The 23944-nt window shown below is 33.6% G+C and overlaps 1 protein-coding gene across 1 annotated transcript in view; it reads right to left on the bottom strand.

Moving 5' to 3' along the window:
• LOC125835990 (uncharacterized) overlaps nucleotides 1-23944 on the bottom strand; it is a 154656-nt gene that overhangs the window by 57511 nt on the left and 73201 nt on the right. The window lies entirely within an intron of this gene.

Raw genomic sequence — 23944 nt, forward strand, 5'->3', positions numbered from 1 at the left:
GAAATCAATTAAAACATAAGAAAAAGAATTTAACTCTCCAAGAACTTATTAGTTGTATGAGGACTGAAGAGGCGAACCGTCTCAAAGATAAGATGGAAGAACTTTCTTTTAATTCTTCTAAAGCTAATCTTGTTGAATCTTATGGTACTGTTGTGAAAGACAAGTTCAAAGGAAAACAGAAGAAAGTCTCAAAAAAGGAACATATGAAGAAGAAAAATCAATTCAACAAGCCGGAGAGTCAAATTCAAAAATTTAAGGGTCCTTGTTTTGTTTGTGGAAAAGTTGGTCACGGGGCTGCCAAGTGCTATCAAAGAAAAGGGCAAGACTCAAAGCAAGAAGGAAAGAGTGATGTCCAAGCTCATCTTGCTGAGGGTAATGAAGTGATTGATGTTGTAGTCGTTGAGGCAAATCTAGTGTCTAACAAAACTGACTGGGTGCTAGACACAGGCGCTTCAAGGCATTTCTGTGCTAATAAGAATTTATTCCATGACTTTGAGGAGTCCACTGATGGAGAGTGTGTTTACATGGGTAACTCCACTACTGCTGGAGTTATGGGTAAAGGAAATTTTTTACTTAAATTAACTTTTGGAAAAACGTTATCCTTGAACAATGTTTTGTACGTTCCCTCCCTCAGTAGAAACTTAGTTTCCGAAGCACTTCTCAACAAAGTAGGCCTTAAACTTTTTTTTGAAGCTGATAAAATAATTATTTCCACTACCAAAAAATGCTCATTTTTTAGCGGCTAACTTGTGGGAGTTTTTAAAAGTCCCACTAATAATTCATTTTGTGGCATTTTATTATAACCCCCACAATATAAATATTTTTATGGTGGTTTTATTAAGGAGGTTAGAAAATCGCCACAATTTAATATTATTTATTGGGATTATCGAGCCCCAAAAATTTAGTAGATTAGTTACATTTAGAAATTAATTTATATAATATAATATAATATAATATAATATATAGTATTTTTTTCAAATTATATAATATATAACATTTAATGTTGAAAGTTAATTTTATTATATATATACATACACACGAGACATCCTTCTCCTTCTTTTATTTTAACTTGATTGTGATTTTTTTATCCTCTATTTCTTTTATATATTAAGATACTCTTCGAATGTTTTTTTACTTAGTATATGCAATTTCACTTAGACATTTATCTTATATAGTAATACTTTAATTTATATTATTTAGTGATTTTTGTTGTCTCATAACACAAAAATTTAAATTTTATAACTTTTAAAGCTAAGTCAATAGTAATATTTATATATATTTATTTGTATTTGTATTTTAACTTTATTTAAGATTTTATAATACTAGTTGAGGGTGAAACATTTTAATTAATAGTTAGTACTTATCATTAAAAATTAAAAATAAAAGCTTGTTTTATGCACAAAATTCTTTTATCTTTCATTTAGATCCAACTCAATCAAAATTTTAATACATCTCCCTCCAAAATTTAAAAAAAAACAAACTAAAGACTATAATTCCCCCTAAAATCATTCAAACATAATCAAATAACCACCCCCTCCCACCCATTCCTAAATCCCACGTAAACAACACACAAATACCTTTTTTTTCTTTCTCCTTAACTCATTTCTTTTTCCCCTTAACCCATTAATTCCCACGTAAAACACACACCCTCCCCTCTCCTCTCTCCTTTTGTCTTTCACTCTTCCTTACTTCATTTTTTTATATGTAGTTTTGCTAATTATATTTTTCATTGTAGGCTTTGCAAAGTGGAATAGAGGAAAAATAATTCATTATTTGAATACAAAGGTAATTTTGTGTTACGCGAGTTTGATGATTCATACTAGAATTTGAAACTCATATTATTATTTGATCATTTTATATTTTGCAAGTTGTTAAACTTACTGAATCAATGTTTTTTTTTACATATTTCAGATTTTGTTTGAATTCTCACTACATCGTAAAGTCGTCTATATCCAATCATTGATTGATTTATGGTAAATCATAATTTTATTTTTGTTTAGTTAAGAATCACGTAATCATTTTATTCTTGATTGGATCGACTATTACAAATTAAAGGACATTTTTTCATATTAGATTGTGATCGATATCAATATAACTTTAAAATTATGTATTTTCTTATTCAGTACGATAAATTGTTGAAGTTATGATTACTTTTTGGTAAATGAAAGAAAAAACTAAGGTCAAAGAGGAAAGTCTAACTTATAAATCAAGAGAAGTGAAAAATACTTGAACCAACGTGTTAAATCGAATGAGCAATCATTATATGATTTTGGAAAATATAAACCTAGTAAACTTATGTAGAAATAATCATGAAGTTGTTGTTATTCACTTTATTAGTGTGTATGAGAGAACATCAAAGTAAATTTCTTTCATCCATAATCTTATAATTATTTGTAAAATCAAAGCTTTATATGCTTTGCTTTTGAAATGAATTGAATTTTAATACTTTTTTATCAAGATGTACGAAGATATATGGGTATCAATATATGTTTATCTGATTATATATAATGTTTTCATTGTTTCAGCCTGATGCAGAGAGCTTATGTCACTTTGGATAAAAAGATTGGACGACAACAACATAAATCACCAAACAAGTGCTACAAATTTTTTGTTATGTTTATTTGATGTGGATTTTAAAAAGATTTAACATTGTTATGTTAAAATTATTATACACAAGTTTGTATTACTTTTATTTGACATAAATTTGAATTTGTGAAACTTATTAATATAAACTTGCTTAGTGAAATTTAATTTGCTTTAAATGTGTTATTTAGTAAAATTACTTATTATTCTGAAGAATTGATGTAAATCAAATTTAAAACTACTTATTATTTTGAAGGCTTGATGTAAATAAAATTTCACATTTATTATTAAAATAATAATTTTGTAAGACTCCACAAATCAAATTATAAATGTAAATTTTAATTTAAAGCCATGACAGTTTTAAATCCACACAAATTTGAGTTTAAAAATATTGAAATCATATTGTGAAGGTTCTAAACCATCAAAAATTGTATCGGAAAACCTCCACAAATTTAAAAGTCATTTTGCGGGGGACGTTGTGGAGGTTTACTAAAACCGCTGCAACTATGCTCGTGGCAAGGGTAATTGTGGCATTTTTAAAAACCGTCACAATTTAATTTGTGGGATCCCTAAACCGCTATAAATTGACAAAATAACCCCCATAAATTGAGCATTTTTTTGTAGTGTTCTCGTGGAGGAGACTTTGTTGGGAAGGGATATCTTAGTGGAGGATTGTTTGTATTGAACATTGTTCAAGAGATTGTCAATAATGCAAGTATTTCAAATTCCTCTTATATTGTTGAGTCTGTTAATTTATGGCATGGTAGACTAGGTCATATTAATATTGCTTCTATTAGAAGACTTAGAAAAATGAAATTAATTCATATAATAAAACTGGTGATTTTTCTAAATGTCTTGTGTGTGTAGAAGCAAAGCATGCCAAAAAACCTTTCAAATCTGTTATTAGTAGAAAGACCAAATTACTTGAACTAATACATTCAGATTTAGCAGATTTCAAGAACATTGTTAGCAGAGGTGGAAAAAAAGTATTATATTACTTTTGTTGATGACTTTTCTAGATACACTAAGGTATATCTTCTTAAGTCTAAAGATGAAGCTGAAAGCATGTTTTTGAAATTCAAAGCAGAAGTGGAAAATCAATTAGACAGAAAAATCAAGAGTTTCGGATCTGATAGGGGCGGTGAATATAGTACTAAAACTCTAGAGAATTTTTGTGAGAAAAATGGTATTATTCATGAAGTTAGTGCTCCATATACTCCCCAACAAAATGGCGTAGCCGAACAGAAAAATAAAACCCTTAAAGAAATGATGAATTCTATGCTTTTAAGCTCTGGTATATCTGACAATATGTGGGGAGAAGTTGTCTTGTCTACATGTTATATTCTTAATAGAGTCCCTCATAAGAAGTTAGACAAGACCTCATATGAGTTGTGGAAAGGGTTTGCTCCTAACTTGAAATTTTTGAAAGTGTGGGGGTGTTTGGCTAAGGTTGGTCTACCTGATTAAAACGAGTAAATGTTGGTTCTAAGACTTCTGATACTGTGTTTATTGGTTATGCTCAAAATAGTGCTACATATAGATTTATGTCTCTAAGTGATCATTCTATTTGTGAATCTAGAGATGCAGAATTTTTTGAGCATATTTTTCCTTTAAAAATGAATGTGTCAAGTGATGTGCAAAACAATGCTTCTACATCTATGTCAGATAATTCTCATGTAGTGCCTTCTTCGAATGTTATTTCTAATGAGCATGAAAATGAACTCAGAAGAAATAAAAGATGTAGATTTGAGACTAATTTTGGTCCTGATTTTATCACTACTTTCTTAACTGAAAATTTTGATATTAATGTCTTAAACGATGAATTAGTGTCTATCTATTTAATAGAAGAAGACCCTAAATTTTACGATGAAGCAATGAGATCAATAGATGTTATATTTTGGAAATAGGCTATTAAAAGTAAATTAGACTCTATAGTTTCTAATCACACTTGGGACTTGTATGATTTACCTAAAGGTTGTAAACCCATAAGTAGCAAGTGGATATTTAAGAAGAAATTGAAACTGATGGTACAATTGAAAAATATAAGGCTAGACTTGTGATTAGGGGTTTTAACCAAAAGAAAGGTGTTGATTACTTTGATACTTATTCTCCTATGACTAAAATAGCGACCATTAGAACTCTTATTGCTTTAGCCGCTGTTCATGATTTAGTGGTACATCAAATGGATGTCAAAACAACATTTCTAAATGGTGACTTAGAGGAAGAGATCTATATGACTCGACCTGAGGGTTTTGTGGTTCCAGGACAAGAGGATAAAGTATGCAAATTGAGAAAATCGTTGTATGGACTAAAACAAACACCTAAGCAATGGTATGAAAAATTTAATATCACATTAGTGGATAATGACTTTGTTGTAAATTAATCTAATACCTGTGTTTATTCTAGGATGATAGGTTCAGATTGTGTGATTATATGTTTATATGTAGATGACATGTTAATCGTTGGTCCTAATGTGAATGTTATAAATGAGACCAAAAACTTTTTGTCTTCTAAATTTGAAATGAAAGACCTTGGCGAAGCAGATGTGATTTTGGGAGTTAGAATCAAAAGAACTGCTAATGGTTTCTCTTTGTGTCAATCTCATTACATTGAAAAAATGTTGAAAAAATTTGATTGTTTTGCTGTAATTCCAGTGAGAACTCCTTATGATCCTAGCATACACTTGAAGAAGAATACAGAATCTAGTGTTTCTCAAACTGAATATGCTAAAATAATTGAGAGTGTAATATTTCTCATGAACTATACTTGGCCTAATATAGCTTATGTTGTTAGTAGATTGAGTAGATATACTCATAATCTCAGTAGTGAACACTGGAATGCTCTTCATCGCTTGCTAAGGTATGTGAGAGGTACTATGAATTGGTGTTTGCATTTTAACAAATTTCCTGCCGTTTTAGAAGGTTTTTGTGATGCAAATTGGGTAACTGACAATGATGAAGTTAGCTCCACCAGTGGCTATGTGTTTACTTAGGGTGCAGGTGCTATTTCGTGGAAGTCTTCCAAACAAACTTGTATAGCACGTTCTACCATGGAATTAGAATTCATTGCTCTCGAGTTGGCAGGGCAAGAAGCTGAGTGGGTAAGAAATCTTTTGGAGGATATGCCATTGTGGGGAAGACAAGCTTCATCAGTCTCTCTTCATTGTGACTTACAAGCAACAATTGGAATTGCCAAAAATAACGTGTACAATGGAAAAAAGAGATATATTCGCATCAGACATGGTACGGTTAAACAGTTGTTGAAACTGGGTGTTATTTCCTTGGAATATGTAAGGTCCGAAAGAAATTTGGCGGATCATATGACCAAGGGTTTGACAAGGAAAATAATCCTTGAAACGTCGAGGGGGATGGGGCTAAAGCCCCTTGATTGAGCTAGTGTGGTGGACCCATTAGGCCTCAATATACACCACATTTTCAATCCCTATGGCGTGAGACAGTATTTTAAAAGATTGAGTTTATTTTTCTCTTAATGATTCTATAGTCGTAAGGTGGTGTATTTGAGATAGACTTTATGGAATCACCTACGTGAGTGTAAAGGTGTGGTCGCCTTTTATGAAAGACTTGGGTCGTCTTTCTAGAGCACTCATAAGACCCAAGGTGTGTGTGCATGACCATAAAAGCACTTTGTATCACAGAGGTTGCTTAAATTTAAGGATATAGTATTTGTTACGGGAGTCTCAATTTAAATCCACTCAGTTCAAGAGTACTTCACTTTGTGTATATTAAGTTGTTGCCTCATATCACTACGTGTCAATTCAAATCGAAAGATATTGACACTTACGTACATGTTCCTTCCTTTTGTCCAAAATTTGTTCTTACTCTTTGTCTTTGAATTAGTGGAGGATTGTGATATTAATTCTCACTTATTCATTTATTGTAATGCAAAGAACACAAAGTAAAATATGTTACAAAGAGAATAAATTTTCCGTTCCAAAGCAAAACAAAGAGTTTCTATAGAATGTGATGTAATGGCCTTTAATTCCATTAACATTCACAATGCGTTATCAAAAATTAACTCTTGACTCTACAATAACTCATATAGAAACTTCCTATATAAGTAGTGCCTTTGTGAATGCTAAGAAACCAACAAAAAGGGAAACAAAATATTTCCCTCATTTCTTCTTATCTTTAGAATATTTTGGGCAATTGGTTTTGGGCAACCTCCAAACTCTCAGCCACGAGTGCACATGTTTGAGAGTAACTATGGAACCTTGGGGAGCGACCGGCTTCAACGATTTGCACTGGAGTCGAGCTGAAATCGCTTTCAAGGCAGTGGCTTGCCACGACACAGTGTTTGTGATCGATAAGTTATTTACTACTTTATAATTCCAATCTAATATCAATATTGTAGTTTTTTACCCAACATTCTGTACTTCAAATAGGAAACTTTGATTTCCTATAACTCCAAGCTCTTCTTCAGCAGCACACTCGAAATGACATATGTAATCAAACTCGTGATTATAGAAAAGCCAAGCGGATTGTCTATTCATAACTTGGTTACAAATACAAGATAACAGACTGCCCCTTCACTTTCTAGTGGAAAGGAAGTGAAGTGATCAAGAGGGTATTTTACCTTATGGATCAATTTCATTGTCACAGAAGCACATTCAAGATGAAGATCAAATTTAGATGAGGCCTTGGGCTTTAGAGTAAATTTCTCATATAGTAACTAGGTAAAAGAAAAGTATGAAGCAAAGTCGTTTTTTTGTTTTATATCAATAAAATCACTAAATTTTGTTTGGATAATTTTTATTTACCTCAGCTCAATATGAGCTCTAAGATAAACTTGAAATAAAAACACTAAAATAAACTAGATTTGTACCCGAGTCTCACAAGTGGATCGTCTAGCTTGTACCAATAGTACAACGACACTCCTATGATTTTCATGGGTGCACTTTTAATTATATCATAATTTCTGTCAGTTTCTCAAGATAGATACATACATATACATGATTTTCTGAAGTTAATGGGTGCATGTGCACCCCCACCTAGAGGGGTGGATCCGCATGTAATCATCAACCAACAACACTAATCACCATCATAATCATCACTATCATTACCATTGCCAACCATCACTTCTTGGAGCAATAATACTAAACAATGATACAGTGACATAATTATTAAAAATGGAAAGCTCCAAAGTGTGAAGTTGAATCACTATTTTACTCCTCCAGTAAATTATAAAATAATTAAATACAAATATTTTAATTACATAATAACATAATTTGAAGTTTAACAACTGCACTTTAATACTTTAGTTATGACATTAAAATTCTCTTAGTTAGTACTCAACTGAATGTTAGTACATTCAATTACAATGAAAATAAAACGGCTAAATGTTTTATTGTTTCGTTAAAATAATACTCCATCTGTCCCAATTTATGTGACACTTTTCATTTTTCGTCAGTCAAACAGTTTAAGTTTGATCGGTAATTTGTGCATGCAATCTTCAATTTATTTTAAATGATATTTATATATTTGTAAACTACGTAAAAATTTCTATAAGTCAAAATGTTCAAAAGATCTATGAATAACTTACGGTAAAAAAAATAGACTTGTTTGAATCTCGAAATCTGAAAAGTGTCACATAAAATGGAACAAAGGGAGTATAAAATAAATAAATTGACACTTGGCCACGTGCATTCTCACTTACTGCACCATTCATGTATTGAATAGATTCCATGTATCAATATTCATTGCAACCTTTAGAATGTCAATTAAATAGTTGACATAATAGATAAATGTGTTCTTTAATTTGGTTTCAGCTCGTATTTATGGCCTTCAACTTGTGGAGAATAGCAGAAGAAAAGTATAATCGGAAAACCCTTCTGCTAGCCTAAGATTATTAACTAAGATCAGAAGATTCAACTAAAGAAGAGGAAATTAGAAAGGAGAACTTGTTTATGGAAAAAGACTCTTGAATTGTCTTTGTTTTGGGTTGATTACAAATGCCTAATGTCACCCATATTCATACTTGTATAGGGATGCTTCTAGAAATTATTCTAGATACATCTAAAAGAAATATCTAGATATCCTTATCTTCTAACTATGTAACAAGAACATCTAGATTTTTCTTAAGTATAAATATCAAAGATATTTACTCTACCAAATTCTAGAAAGTTCTACTTAATATCTAAGATATTTTTTGTACTTCAAAAAAATATCAACTTTAATTTTTCACACTCCCCCTTAAAGTGATTTTTTGGAAACTACACCACACTTGTCGTGGAAGAGCTCAAACGAAGCTTTGATCCACATCTTGGTGAAAATCTCGGCAATTTCTTTCGAACTCCTCTTGCTTCTTCAAATGATAAAGATTCTTCATCGTCAGTTAATCCATGTAGATTATCTCCTTATTGAGTTCTCAGACTCCCCCTTTCTCTTAACTTCTCAACAATTATTTTATCTAGAGAAACACTATCAATTTTCTGTGAAGTCTCAACACCAACATAGGATCCACTGCCATATTCTCTTATCATCTCATCATTAGATAGTTTCATAGCTTTCTCTATAAAGGTCGTTACTAGCCATGTAGTTTCAGTTATTGCCTGTTCAGGATCTTCTTCTTTGATTTTTTCTATAGAAGCTATCATATCACCACTGGGAACATCCTCAATAATGTCTTGTTTCGTGCCGTCAACAAAAACTTCTTGCTTCTCCAAGTGATCGGCTATATTATATTCTAAATCCCCGATCCAATATTTTTCAAGATTAATGGAAATCATGGCATCTATTGCTCGAACCTTAGCTACTAAACACTTTCCCCATTCTTCTTATTCTTCATCAACTTTTTGAGCCATATTGCTCTCCTTGGCTCCGCAATATCTTTTTATGTGCCCTACTTCGCCACAACGATAATATCTGAAAGGCTTCTTACCATAATAGTTAGAAGGCTCTTTCTTCTCTCCAGGTGAGTGTGAACCACCTGAGGATCGAGAGTGTGGCATATCTCTTATTTTTCCTTTAAAGTTCCACTTATTGTCTACAAGAGCATTTTCTTCTCCTTCTTCGACAACTACACTAGCAAACTACTTGGCTAGTAGTTCCTGTGACGACAAAAAATTTTAAACTCCTCCAAGGATGGTTGTTGAGCCCATCCTTGAATCGACGTCACAAATGGAATATATTCAAGTTTCAAACAACAAATGACAATTCTTCTCATTCGTGCTTTAGAGATAGCCTCTTCTGGATTCAACAAAGATATCTAAGAACATAAGTTCTTAATCTTCAAAAAATACTAGGCGATAGAAAGGTTTCCTTGAGTGGTGTTAGTGAATTCATTCTCCAATATCTGCAGTCGAGCTTTATTCTTCTTGTAGAACAGACGATCGAGGGTCCTCCATATCGGAAGATTCAACTAAAGAAGAGGAAGTTAGAAAGGAAAACTTATTTATGGAAGAAGACTCTTGAATTGTTTTTGTTTTGGGTTGATTACAAATGCCTAATGTCACCCCTATTTATACTTGTATAAGGATGCTTCTCGAAATTATTCTAGATACATCTACAAGAAATATCTAGATATCCTTATCTTCTAACTATGTAACAAGAATCTAGATATTTCTATACTTCACTATAAATATCTAATTATCTAGAACACATAGATTTTTCTTAAGTATAAATATCAAAGATATTTACTCTACCAAATTCTAGAAAGTTCTACTAAATATCTAAGATATTTTTTTGTACCTCCAAAAAAATCAACTTTAATTTTTCACATTAGGATGTGCATAAGTAGATAGTTAAAGTTATATAAAATTGAATACAATATTTGAATAATAAAAATTGGGAGTTTAATGTATGCAATGCGCTTGACTAGACCTAATATAACATTTGTTATCGGCAAACTTTCAATATTTACAAACAATCCAAGTGATATTCATTGAAAAGCTATAATTATAGTACTTGGATATTTAAAGAAAATAAAATATTTACGAATTTGTCATAGTGATTTTTCTATCGCGTAGACGATATTCTTAAGTGAGTTGTATAATAAGTATAAATGATAAAAAGGTTATTTCATATTCGATATCCACTTGGAGGGGGGGGGGGGGAGGGGGGGGGGGTACATTAGTTGGGTATCCAAGAAACAAACTTGTGTTTCTCATTTCACATTAAAATCTGAATTAATTGCATTAGCAACTATTGGAAAGGAATCAGAATGACTAAGAAATATATTACTGGATATAATGTGTTGTGGTCGCAATCTATGTCAACCATTTTCATATTTTGTGATGGTGTGATTACTATATGTGCAGCTCACAATAAATATATATTGGGAATTAAATGAATACATATAAACTTAAGACATGTTTTTATATAAGAGAGATAGTTACTTGTGAAACTATAACTATAATGTATATGAGATCCACTAACAATTTGGTTGATCAACTTACAAAAGCATTAAATAGAGATGTCGTACAATAAACTAGAAAGAATGAGGCTAAAACTCTTAAATCAAACACAAGTAATAAAAAATCAATTTTGAGTTGGTATACACTCTAACAACACAAGCTCAATAGATAATTACAAGTTTTTTTTGTTTAAGAACGAATCTTCTCGTTTAAATCTTTGGTTTGGTGTACTGTTTAGTGTGACAAGATGAGTTTAGGAGTTGTTAAGTGCCTACATTAAAAGGGGTATAATAACAAACTTCAAAGTGCATACTATTACAAAAAAAAAAAAGGTGAATTAATTTTTAATGAAATTAGCAAATAATGTTTGCAGTAATAGCAACATAAAGTCTAGTTTCATCTATATTAATATTGAGGTGGTGCCTCTTCAAACAAGATTTATGGTGTTGACGTTGTTAATATTAATGAATTTGGATTAGCACACTATCATAAATGTGCTAAAGCATAATATTGAATTGTTTCACTACTTAATAATATTATGTGTGTGATACTTTTGATTTGACAAAAGAGCAGTTTAAATCTTAGGATACTAATATCATCGTCAAACTTTACGGTATTTACAAATTACACTTATGCAAAGTTCAAATCTGAATAAGATATTTTTTTATGTGTGATATTTTGAGGTATATTACAAATTAGTGGGGATTATTCTGTAGTTGTAATATGAGGAAAATTCCACATTGGTGGCTTCTTTCCACCCTTAGGGCCTTTAGCCTTTTAAGGACAAGCCCATTAAGTCTAACAAATTGAGTAAGTTTAAATGGAAACTACGTAAACGAGCCACAAAACATAAAATAATTACAATTTCATAGTTCAATCCAAACTAATTCAGTAAATACTCGCTTTGCCAAAATAAATTACAATTCATGCCCCTCCCCGTTTAGTTTAGGCTCAATTTCCTTCCAGCCCCCTTTAAATTTAGTAAAATTTTTAGAAATCTCAGTGTAAGGAGGAAACTACTTTTATCCCTACTTTTTTTTAATTTACAAAAAATCTCTAAATTTGTTGTCATCCGGGTACATCTCATTCTTCTTGATACATCACATTTGATACATTATATAACTAGGTTGTTGAGATTAAAAAGGAAATTAAATATAAAATTAAATGCCAGCAACACTTTTTTAAAAATGATGAACAACTTTTTACTTTTTACTTCAAAAATTTTCTTTTAAAAATAATTCAAAATATAATTTTGTATTCATATAAATTACAATTTGAGATCAATACTTTGTTGTACATTAGTAATAACTCATACATATATCAAACGATAAATAATTTAAGCATCGATTATTTTAATAATAATCTGCACCTTTACACTTTGATGTTTTTATGATTTAGTTCTTTGTTAACCATTTTAGTTATAAGAATATAACGACGTCAAACATGAAATGAGTATTTTTTTTATCAGACATCATTTTAAAAAGAAAGGCACAATCACTATGAGCTATGTGATGATACAACGTGTCACCCACGCTGCCAGAACTGTCCTATACCTTGACGGAGTATAAGACATCCTCAACTAAGTGGATCCACTAAGCTAATGCTTAAAAAGAAATAAGGAATCATCTAAAAGTATCACCCTTTTTACCCACGTTGGCTACATGGTTTATGAGAACTTTGAGTTATTTGAACTCATTCCCATATCGGTGCTCAATACTACTCCCAAAATATAACTCAGCTCATATGTTTAAAAACATTTCCTTGTCCTCAAACTTTGAGATTATTACTTAAAAGAATTCTCTTAAAAGAGATAGTACTTAGAACTCCTCATGAACCCATTTGGAAATCGATGTTTCCCCTCATTTTAAATGTAAAAACATTTACTCTTTGGGAATACTTAGTTATCATATATTCATTTTTTTAAATGAAATTCAACTCTACTCATCCTCATATCAAGTACTCAAGTCTTAAAACAAGTTCTAAGAGATTGTAAAAGACTTCTCAAAATAACTCGAAAGAACTCTCACGACTTTACTCTTACCTCTACCTTGAATTTGAATTATGAATTCAAGGATTATAATTCATGTTATGAAGGATCTCTCGATTTTTAGATGTATTTTAGAGTACTTAGAATAAAAAAGGAGTGAAGGTACAATTTAAAAGAACTTAGATGGAGCAAACAATTGAAAACAGGACGGGGCAGGCGACCTTGGCGCACTGAGTGGCGCGGGGTGCCAACCCCTAAACTTTAGAAGTGACTTCCTGGCGCACTACTAGCGCGGAGCGCCTGACCCTTGCCCAAAAAACCCGACGAATTTTGTTTCTCATTTTCTGGCCCTAATTCGCCTAGAATCGATTGTTTTTCTCAAATTTTTCTTAGATTCAATTACCCAATACAAGTACACAAGAATCTACTTACTTTTCCTCAAGAACAACCCTCAACAATCGAAATCCTCACCCCCAAATTCATCGAACTCCATAAACCAAGCATGAAAAACAAAATCTCAACAACACCCATCAAGAATTCAAATCATTCAAGCTCAAGAATAAAATTACGGGTAAATATACATAATTGGCGTGTGTGTGAATGAACCCAACACTATGAAAACTTACATACCTCGATTTGGCGAAACAAATCCTTGATTCGCAAGAAATCTTGACCGTTCTTCCTTTTCTCCTCTTTTCTCCTCTTGAACTCTCTTCTAAAATCCTAAATGTAATTTAGGATTGTGATAACTGACTCAAATCAGTTTAGACCCCTAAAATATTACCAAAAATGTTTAAAGTTGATGGGGTAAGGAAAAGACCAAAATACCCCTCATTAATTCGGGTTAATTTTCTTAACTGGACAGGCTGACTTCAGGCGGGCATATCTCTATCATCCAAACTCGAAATTTAGCAAACTCGGTGGCATTGGAAAGAGGATTCAAAGACATATAGCGCATTTTGTACTGAATGTTATGGTCATTTGAAGTTGACCCAAAACTCACAACTTAAGCATAGCTTGCCAAATTCTCAATTTGACTCTTTCCAAATTAGTTCTTTCTAAAATAGCTCGTTCTATGACCGAGGTGTTACATCATCATCATCATCACCATCGTCATCATCATCATCGTCATTGTTATTGTTATTGTTGGTGTATGTTATTGTTATTGTTATTGTGTTTGTGTTTGTGTTTGTTATTGTTGTTGTTGTTGTTGTTATTGTTGTAGTTGTTGTTATAATTATAACTATTATTGTTATTGTTGATATGACAACATTATTATGTCTATGAAGGTAATATTTTTAGTGACGAGATGAAAGTAGTGATAACATTATTATGTCTATGAAGGTGAAGTTTTAGCGACGAGATGAAAGTTTTGGCTACAAATTTAAAATTGTCGCTTATTTATTTATTTAGCGATGAAACATTTTTTTGGTATATAAAAGGACACTATACAATGACAAAATTATGATTGTTCAACTTAACTTTAAAGATAATAGATATCGTCACTAATTAAACTAGATAGTCAGTAACATGTGGTTTCATCAGTATTAGTAACCATTTTAGCTAGTGACAAAAACATACAATCTACTATAAAATCTTATATTTTATATGATAAACAAATTTAACACAAATACTATGCATTTAGAGATGAAAAAAAAACATAGTTAATATTTGATATAGAAATTGGCCGCCTAGAATACAAGTAAAACTTACTACAATAATTTGGAAATAACTAAGGTTTTGGCTCATAATTTAAAAAAATTGATATATGTCACGACCCAGACCGTCGTGATTGGCACCCACACTAACCCTCCGGTGGGAGAACCACTACTACAACTCAAACAAGCAACTAAACCAAAACTAAGACATTTAAACTACAAAAACAAATTAATTAACTAAAAAATGCGGAAATTTAATACCTATAACCTGAAAGTCAATGTACCAAAACATCTAAAGTTCAACAAGTCTAAGCGAGAAAATCGTCTACAGAACTAGTCTAAGTCCGAATAGGATGGACTAGTCAAAAAGAGAACTCAAGGCAACCCGGAAGAACTGACTCACCCTTAAATTCGAATCGGCGATCACTGATCTTCTAAACAAGGTCTGTCAATAGCCCCGGAAGATGTCCTGTACTCAACAAAAATAAGAGCAAGTGCAGTATCAGCACACAACAACCGTGTATTGGTAGAATCACGCGACTATCCCACTAAGTGTAACATACATTAGTCACTACAACAATATAATCACATGCACATATCAAACATATACAATATCATCAACATATACGAACAATGAACAATTTCACGATTCTCACATATCACAGTTATATCAATTTAGAGCAACATGCCATCTTCCAATATCAATTATCATTAGATATGAACGAACTCATCACAAGTAGATACACAGCACAATTCAATGGTCCTCTCATGGAACCCAATTCTATGGTCCCCTCATGGAACCTAAACCCAAACAGTTAGTATGTCGGAACGTGGCAATCTGATCCCATTCACACACCACAATCACAAACACAAGTACATCATCAAGATCATACATTTAAGTCATGATTTCATGGCAATGATATCCATTTATCTCATTTACAACAAGTGTGATCAATAATGCAACATTCGCATACATACATGTATTATAATGAAGCAAGAACAAACATACATCACACAATCATAGAATCACAACCATCACCTACCTCGAAACAAGCTTGAAACCCTAAGAAACTTGATCCTTCCCTTTCTGGATTCATTCCGCTTGTTCTTGGTCTACAAACAATCAATATAATACGAGAATCAATAAACAATCATTAATTACCAAGATTACTAACAATTCTATAAACCCTAGATCAAACCCATGATCCTAATTATCCAAATTAGTGTTGTTTCCATCATAGAATCTATAACAAAATCCTCCCCCATCAATATTCACCCATTCTATTACGTTCAACGGATCGAAAAATGGATTTGGGGAGTGAAAAGCTTACCTTTAGCCTCAAGAATGGTGAAAAACGAGTACGAGTCGCCTGGGGGTCGTTCCTTAGCTCTAAAAGTTGAAAAGTGCATAATGAGGTCGTTTAGGGGTTTATTAACGACTTTAATTGGCGTTGGGCCCGCCACAGCGGCCACCGCCCCGCCAGAGCAGCAAACATTCTCGTCAAAGCTGCCAAAATGAAACAGAGAGCTATTTCAAGAACTCCAAAATTCCCATTTCACAACAGACCTCTAACCTACGACGCTCAGTAAATACTCTTTACGCTAAGATCTATTCCGGGAGTTCTACTCGCCCGAATTCAATTCTGTAAAGTCGTACATTTTCCTTAATGAGTTATCTAACTACTCATGTAATCAAAATCATAAATGATTCGCCCGATTGTTACCAGATTTCCCTACACCTCAAAGACTCTGATTTCGTCCAAATCTGGACAAGGTTGGGAAAAATCCAAATACTACAAAAAAAGGTTTCTGACCCCAATTCTTTCCCCATTGGCTTTTCCATAACGATGAAAATAAGGTCGTTACAATAGATACCAATTTACCCATCACTCGTCCCCGAGTGATCAACTAGGAAAGACTGGCTAAAGTAAGGGTAGAGTAGTATATGAATCATCGAATTATTAGAGATACTTGTCTCGCATGCCCTTCTTACCGAATCTCATTACCCCCTAAGAGTTTTACATCTCCAACCTCAAATCAACCAATTGAATACCTACACATCCTCCCTTACAATGCCTCAATAAAGTCATCTCAACACTCGAGTGATAAATATTGTTGTATGTAAACTTAACTAATCAACAAAATGATTCCCAACAACCACCAAAGTTGATCGTACACACATCTGCCACATGTTATCAAGGATCTTGACACAAACATCAGGACGAATCCTTTCTCACACAACCATGATAAAATCCTAAATCAAAACTCGACACAATTAGAGGTGAACCTGAACCAACCAACACACAATCATAGTTCTTATCAATATCTCCATCTCACAACCCAATTTCCCATGAGTTTAAGTTATTACAAATCTGATCTTTAGAAATCATATACTCATCGAGGGATATGTCCAAGCATACAACCTCTCCAACAACACTATCAAAATGCTATATTTAGAAATTGTAGATTACCTCTTAAGAACAGTAGAATTGGACCCAATGATCCCCACATTCAACCATACATAATCGATACATGACCTCAACGACAAGATGAAAATTAAGATTGACGGATAACCACAAATACGCATGGTAGCTCTTCTATAAATTCTCATAAACAAGGTGGAACATGTAGACCCACTAAAATACTTTAACAACTCCTAGACAACACCAATTATGTCATTCGAAATAACCAAAACTTCCCAATTTTCCCACTTAACCAAGAGAACATCGCAGGATTTGGTACCTCATAATTTACCACTAGGGATCCACCCACAAAAGTGAAAACACACGAGAGCATAGCTAGTGAATCATACTCACATTACTAACAACCATCATAAACATTTCGACCATTTACCTTATCATAAACCAACACTTTTAAATGAAACCTTTCTTGGTACTTTAACAATCAATAGTAGTAAACTTACGACTCAACCCAGGTGTAAGTCCTTTCAAATGCTCAATACCGGATACAATTGATCATTTCTCAGCTTGACAATTCATACCTTGACAAAATACATCCCCATGAATGTAGACTCACAATGAAAAATCTAAATTGTAATTTCCACCATAAAACACAACATTAGCTTGTACCTTGAAGATTTTTATGAAATCATGGATCTTCGTTTATCATCGATCGCATTTCCATCGATCTTACAATATCTTTCGCTAACAATCCAATCATACTCATTGCTAGACTCAAAACAAAACCAAACACTTGTCATCACACTGAAGCTAATGTCCGCACACTCCTTTCTCAAGTCTTTTTCGATAGTTTTTAACCAATTCGACACACTTGTGACACTATTACCATACCCACATCAAAACAAATGAAATCACACGTCTCTGAACCCAATTATCTACTCCTTTAAACATAACTATTTATCATTTGCAATCAAATAAAATATTCTTCCTCTTGCCTCTCTCTAAAGGTTGTATTACATCCCACTATCTTTCTTCATCATGACCCTAGCTCTTTTAAATTCTATTCGAGTGGTGTCCCCCCATCTCTTAAAACTTTCCATACAACCACGTTACTCACCAAATATTAGGAACACACAACCTTAGGTACTCGCAAGTCGTAATTACTATACAAAATTCGCTTAATCAACAATCTCATTATATAGTTGCATCCCATCACAATCCATTGCGAACTCTTATTACCATTACGCTCAGTTAGCCCTGACTATAACTATGAAGTCAACCTTTTCATCAACATGACACCTAAAACTCAGGTATACTCATCAAATTTAAAGGACTAACCCAATCTTGGTACGCACTTATTTACGAAAATCTTTTATTTCCTTCACCCCAAGTATACTCAATGGAACTTTCTTTATCTGTAAGCTTGTCATTCTGGTATTAATCCACTCCCTTATGGTTTAGATAAAATCATCAATCATCATATTACCTTTCTTCTTCTTAACAAACAAGATAGGAGCACCCCACGGGGAAGCACTAGGACGGATGAAACCTTTATCAAGAAGCCCTTGGATTTGAGCTTTAAGCTCTCTCAATTCTGACACCACCGTAATAGACTCAATAGAAGGGGATTCAACTTCAACATCCCGAACATGGGCCAATAAGCCAACAATCATGCCCCACCAGTTTCCTAGCCAAAATAAATGATATGATCTTATCTAGCTTAGGCTTGTACACCCCTTCCCACTCTAATCTTTCCTTATCGGGGATCTTTAGAGTTACCGACTTAGTATTATAATTAAGCTGGGTATAATAGGGGGACAACCAAGTCATGCCTAAGATTATATCAAATCAGTCATATCTAGCATAACCAAATCAACCCAAATCTGAAAATCCATAACCATAACAGGACAACACGATACACATGGGTGACTATGACGACTCTTCAACTGGGGTAGAAACATGGATGGGGGCATCAAGTATATCAACAAACCACATCAAATCCCAAGGTAATTGAACTAACATGTACGAATAAGTAGAACCCAGATCACGTAAAACAATAGCCATCCGGGCACAGACAAGAGCAGCACTAGTGACCAATGCATCACACACCTCAAACTTGGTCTTGCCCGGAAAAGCATATAACTGAGCCTTGTCGTCTTGACGGGCAGCCTCATCGCCTGGCTGCACTACTCCTCTACCTGCATTACCATTTCCCCGCCCTTCACGACCTCACTAATTTCCTCCTCATATGCCCAGGTTCTCCATAAGTTAACATACTTTACAACTTATATTTGATTGCTGAACAATGAATTAGATTGCGAGGGTTAGTTCGGGTACTATTCAGGGTCTATAATTGTGACTAGGGGAAAATAGGGGAGACAGGTTAAGGTTCTGCCTCACCTCATCCCGTTCTGGCAGGAAAATTTCCGCACTGGTGGCCTCGCCTTGGCTGGAAAAGTTCCGCCCCAGCGGCCATAACGGAAACAGAACCCCTGCCAATAATTTTTCTAGGGTTCTTTTCTTTTCTAAATTCCACAAAGGTTCTCAACTTTACTTAGCAATTTTAGAATAATCCTCATAACTAGGATAATCATTGTCTACCCCCAGTCAATCCCACGATACACGAACCAATTCATTCTTGTCAATTCAACACAACAACCCACACATCCCCAGGATACACCCAGACACTCACACGATTCTAAGTCAAGATCTTCCTTTCACAACGAATTTCACGATACTCAAGTATTTACAACATACATAACTTCAACGACCAGCCCAACATATTGTACATATCAAAGTTCAGACACATATTTATTGTGCATATAATGACCTCATAATATTCAAGCAATTACAACTTCACATTCACAGTTAATTCAGACATCCAGAAGCATGCATTCAAAGTTTCCAAGATACAATTTACAGATAAGTCCAAATTCTTAATTAATTATTTCGTTCCATGGATGGCCATTCCAGATCATCCATGCATTCACACCACCCCTAGGGAGATACCAATTGGAACCTTCTCAGTTTCCAATTTGCTTTGTTTGTGGCCCCTCAGTCGTGATCACGACGTCTAGTTCACTTCGTTGAGATACCAATTGGAATTGGGAGATACCAATTGGACTCAACTCATACCACAAGCGACAATAGTAGCTAGCGAGCCCCTCAAAACTGCTAATTTCAGTCATATAACTTGGTCGAACTCAATTCTTAACCGCCTCAATTTTTAACTGATGGTAACCAGATCTTAAATCAATCTTAGAGAAAATCGATGCACCTTGCAATTGATCAAAAAAGACATCTATCCGAGGTAATGGATACTTGTTCTGAATGATGATCCTATTCAACTATCGGTAGTCTATACACATCCTCTCTTGCTAGCGATGGTGTTACCACTTTTATTGCTCTAGTTTGGACCATAGAGTGAACGAGGAAAGATAACAATTTGTATCACCCATATACCAATTGGATTCAAGTCATAGTATGAAGGAGTAGAAAGAAGTAAGTTTTTCCTAAAGTCCTATAGCCTCTCAAAGAAAACTACGGACATTTTCGTACCGTTCCAAAAGACTCTACTAGACTCGTTTTGGTACAATGAGATTAACGAACCTAAGGCTCTGATACCAACTTTGTCACGACCCAGACTGTCGTGATTGGCACCCACACTAACCATCCGGTGGGAGAACCACTACTACAACTCAAACAAACAACTAAACCAAAACTAAGGCATTTAAGCTACGAAAACAAATTAATTAACTAACAAATGCGGAAATTTAATACCTATAACCTGAAAGTCAATGTACCAAAACATCTTAAGTTCAACAAGTCTAAATGAGAAAATCATCTATAGAACTAGTCTAAGTCCGAATAGGATGGACTAGACAAAAAGAGAACACAAGGCAGCCCGGAAGAACTAGCTCACCCTTAAATTCGAATCGACGATCACTGATCTTCTAAACGAGGTCTGTTAATAGCCGTCAGAAGATGCCTTATACTCAACAAAAATAACAGCAGGTGCAGTATTAGTACACAACCACCGTGCACTGGTAGGATCACTCGGCTATCCCACTAAGTGTAACATACATTAGTCAATACAATAATATAATCACATGCACATATCGAACATATACAATATCATCAACATATACGAATAATGAACAACTTCACGATTTTGACATATCACAGTTATATCAATTTAGTGCAATATACCGTCTTCCAATATCAATCATCATTAGATATGAACGAACTCATCACAAGTAGATACACAATACAATTTCATTGTCCTCTCACGGAACCCAGTTCAATGGTCCTCTCATGGAACCCAAACCCAAACAGTTAGCATGCCGGAACGTGGCAATCCGATCCCATATTTATGCCGGAACGTGGCAACCGATCTCATAATTATGTCGGAACGTGGCAATCCGATCTTATATTTATGTCGGAACGTGGCAACCGATCCCATAATTATGTCGGAACGTGGCAATCCGATCTTATATTTAAGTCGGAACGTGGCAACCGATCCCATAATTATGCCGGAACGTGGCAATCCGATCCCATAATTATGCCGGAACGTGGCAATCCGATCCAAGTTAGTTATGCCAGAACGTGGCAATCCGATCCCATTCACACACCACAATCACAAACACAAGTACATTATCAAGATCATACATTTAAGTCATGATTTCATGGCAATGATATCCATCTATCTCATTTACAACAAGTGTGATCAATAATGCAATATTTGCATACATACATGTATCATAATGAAGCAAGAACATACATCACACAATCATAGTATCACAACCATCCCCTACCTCGAAAAAAGCTTGAAACCCTAAGAAATTTGATCCTTCCCTTTCCGGATTCGTTCCGCTTGTTCTTGGTCTACAAACAATCAATATAATACGAGAATCAATAAACAATCATTAATTACCCAGATTACTTACAATTCTATGAACCCTAGATCAAACCCATGATCCCAATTATCCAAATTCGGGTTGTTTCCACCATAGAATCTTTAACAAAACCCTCCCCTATCAATATTCACCCATTCTATTATGTTCTACGGATCGAAAAACGGATTCGGGGAGTGAAAAGTTTACATTTAGCCTCAAGAATGGTGAAAAATGAGTAGGAGTCGCTTGGGGGTCGTTCCTTAGCTCTAAAAGTTGAAAAGTGCATAATGAGGTCGTTTAGGGGTTTATTAACGACTTTAATTGGCGTTGGGCCCGCCACAGCGGCCACCGCCCCGCCAGAGCAGCAAACATTCTCGTCAAAGCTGCCAAAATGAAACAGAGAGCTATTTCAAGAACTCCAATATTCCCATTTCAGAACACACCTCTATCCCACGATGCTCAGTAAATACTCTTTACGCTAAGATCGATTTCGGGAGTTCTACTCGCCCGAATTCAATTCCGTAAAGTCGTACGGATTCCTTAACGAGTTATCTAACTACTCATGTAATAAAAATCATAAACGATTCACCAGATTGTTGCCAGATTTTTCTACACCTCAAAGACTCCAATTTTGTCCAAATCTGGACAAGGTTGGGAAAAATCTAAATACTACAAAAAGATTTCTGGCCCCAATTCTTTCCCCATTGGTTTTTCTATAACGACGGAAATCAGGTCATTACAATATATTAGACTGTTTGTTCAAACTCTTGGGATGTTAAAAGTACTTATTTTTAAAAAAAAGATATGTTTGATCAAGCTTTTAGAAGCAAATAAACTTTTTCAAAAGCATTTTTTTTTTTTTGAAAAAATACACTTTTAGAAGCATTTTAAAAAATTTAGTCAAACATTTATTGTTGCTCAAAATGTTTTTAAAATTTATTCGTGAACATTTCTTGACCAATTCTATGAGGCTGCCTAGTTTTAAAAGATTTCCCATCACAGCCAATTATAAATTAAATGTACTTTTTAATTTTTTTATAAACACTAGTCAATAATTGGGGCTAGTATTAGATGGAAGCTTAAATTTATTTTTCCTTCAATTGCTTGTCAAGTCTCACGGAATACACTCATACATTAATTATTTTAGAAAAGTTAGGCAAAAGACTACTTCTGTTTAGGCTCTAAACTAGTACAAGGTACAGTGTATACTATAATAAACTGAATAATACATTATCCTAACATCATACCACGATATTTAATAACAATTACTATTACTTTTGTCTTAATTTATATGACAATTTTTTTAATCAGCAAAAAAAATGACATATTTCCTTTTACAATATTTAATTACACTATCAATAATTTACCTATGTTCGGCTCCACTTATTTGACAAAGAAGTCTACAAAATTGTACTTTTCTATTTAAAAATTCATATATTTTTAGGGAAGTCTTGTAACATCACAAAGTCTTCCTATATTTCTTAGGTGGAATGACCTGAGAGACCCTTATACTTGGTTTGGATTGTCACCTAGATCCTTCTACTCGTAACTTTACCAAGTGAATACTTAGTTATTAAAACACGTTATTTTAAATCCCTCTGACCATCAATCAAACTTACATGATATTATTTAGCTGAATCATATGAAATGCATGAATACATTCGTTTAAAAGCGAATGAAGACAATAATTTTAATTTAAAATATTAAAATTAAAAAGAAAAAATATAACAATCAAAATAAAAGAAAAAAAACATCCCATCCCTATCCCCACCTACCATTATGAATAAGCAGAGTCATAGATGAATTATTATTTTGCAAAAGTTAGGCAATAGACTTGTGATTAGGCTCTAAACTACAAGGTACACTGTACATACACTGTATGATCATTGCTTTCAATTAGTTACCATATATATATATATATATATATGGCAAATTGACAAACACCTTCGTTGGGAATATTTTCATTTTGAAGAAATTTAAATGATTTAAAAACCTCTCAGCGCATTTATAAATAAATTACATCCTTAATT

The sequence above is a fragment of the Solanum verrucosum genome, unplaced genomic scaffold (assembly GCF_900185275.1).
Source record: "Solanum verrucosum unplaced genomic scaffold, falcon-dt-bn FXZP01000208.1, whole genome shotgun sequence".
Classification (NCBI taxonomy): Eukaryota; Viridiplantae; Streptophyta; class Magnoliopsida; order Solanales; family Solanaceae; genus Solanum; species Solanum verrucosum.